Here is a 2301-nt window from a genome sequence, read left to right on the forward strand (position 1 = left end):
GGTTCATGAATTATATTTAAAAGTTGGTTTTGGGCAAAATTCCCGGGTTTTAGGGAACTTACTTCACTATTTATGTTTTCTGCTGAATTTACACTATGAGATGTTTGTTTTAATGGAAGAAACTGTTTTCATGTTTAATTACTTTAAATAATATTTTGTAAGAATACTAACTGTGGGGCTCCCAGGGTTCGGGGCCTTACAAGTTGCTATCAGAGCCATTGTTCGAGGGATCTGAGCATCCCTAAATGCTTGGACTCGAACTGTAAGAAAAGAGACCAGTATGCCCACCGCAAGTAGCTGCATGCCAAGAGGTAACTTTAAATTGTTAGTCATTCCTTTAAATTTAAAAGTTTCCAGCATGTGATTAATTGTCTAAGTGTTAGATAGAAGGCTAACGAGGTTAGGGGCAGGGGGTGCTTAGGACGGGCGGGTAAAGTAAACGACTAATTACACTTGATCAACGTCATTAGCAGTTTACCCTTACCTTACATGTTCTAAATGCCACCTGTACTTAATCGTGTTAAAATTCTGACTTTGTAGGGATAGTTCATGGTTAATACTCGAGCAGCTAAGAGAGGTGGTCATAGTGTTCGCGGCCGTGGTCTTAAGCTACGTGCCGAAGCCGAGAGTGAGAATCCTACTCCCCAGCAGGAGACCCCAATTCATGAGGAGGGGGATAACCTCGCCTTAGATCTTGCTATGCGCGCGGCTATCGTGGATGAGGTCTACCAGTTGCTCCATAGCGCCATACCTAAGATCGTTGCTGAGGCCGTAAGGGCCATGGAGGAGTCACTGGTTGGTAAAGGCTCGGATAAGGGAAGGAAGAGTAAGGAGGTGCAGGTCGAAGAGGAAGAGGAAGTGTATGTGCCGAGTGGGGATGAAGATAAGGTGTGGACTATTACTGTATCTACTCGGGGTTGCTCGTATGGTGACTTTAAGAAGTGTGACCCCCCTTCTTTTGATGGTACTAAAGATGCATTGGCAGCACATCAGTGGGTGAGAGAGATGGAGGCCGTTCTGAGGGTTAGTAAGTGCAAGGGGATGACATGGTGACTTATGCTACTGCTTCGTTTCGTTTCGAGGCACTATGTTGGTGGGATAACTTGGCGCAAGCTATGGATGATCGTTCGATTAGGAGGATGACATGGGATGAGTTGAAGAAATTGGTTCTCGATCAGTTTTGTCCTCCGCATGAATTGGATAAGATAGAATAGGAATTCTTGACCTTGGAGGCTGGTACTATTTCGCATCGGGAGTATACCACTACGTTTAACAAGATGGCTCGTTTATGTCCTGATTTGGTTACTCCCGAAGCCAAGAGGATTAAGAAGTACGTGAAGGGGCTTCCGGTGGATATTCGTAGGGGTGTGTTGACTACCGACATGAATTCTTTTCACTCGGTGGTTACTCTAGCAGGTACATTGTATGATCAGAGGGAGAAGTTACCACCGACCGAGATTAGGAAGGCATGGAACTCAAATTCGTATGGTAAGCGGCCCGGGGGAAGCAATTTTAATTCGTCTGAGAAAAGGGTAAAGACTGAGACTTCTGAATTTAAAAGGGATGCGGCGTTCGGTAATCGCAAGAAGTGCGGCAAACCGCATAAGGGGGAATGTAAGAGTGGGTCTGACACCTGTTTTCATTGTGATAAGGTAGGACACCCCCATTTCGAGTGCCCGACATTGACCTGTTTCCGCTGTAAGGGTTCGAGTCACTTGGCATCAAACTGTCCTTCCAGTAAGGCGGGAGGGGGTCCGGTCAAGGGACTTCCTCGAGGGGGAAGATGGATGAGAAGCCAAAGGCCAGGGCGAGGGCCTTCAACATCTCCAAGAAGGAAGCAAAGGAGGATGCAGATGTCGTTTCAGGTACTTTCCTTATTTAGCTTTCATTCCACTGTAATAATTTCTTCTTCCTTTGTAATTGTATGTGATGATCGTGTAGCTAAGCAGAAATATAATATTGTCCTAGGTACCTTTCTACTTGATGAATTACAGACGTCAGTTTTATTTGATTCGGGCGCCAGTAGAAGTTTTCTGTCTACCGCCTTCTGTTCCTCGTTGAATAAATGACCCGAGCGCGTAGTCGATGTGTTTGGGGTTGAGGTCGCCATAGGAAAATCCGTGTCCGTGTCTAGGGCTATTCAGGGTTGTTCCATCAAGTTGTTTGGGTATAGATTTCCCGTGCGGTTGTATTTGATGCCACTTAGTTGTTTCGATGTGGTGCTCGGGATAGATTAGCTCGCGAGTGTTGATGCTCAGATCATTTGTGGTCAGAAACTCGTTCGCCTGAGGGCCCCAGATG

Source organism: Bidens hawaiensis, unplaced genomic scaffold, assembly GCF_021521415.1.
Source record: "Bidens hawaiensis isolate Kalapana, Puna unplaced genomic scaffold, B.hawaiensis_p1.1 tig00034614_1, whole genome shotgun sequence".
Lineage (NCBI taxonomy): Eukaryota > Viridiplantae > Streptophyta > Magnoliopsida > Asterales > Asteraceae > Bidens > Bidens hawaiensis.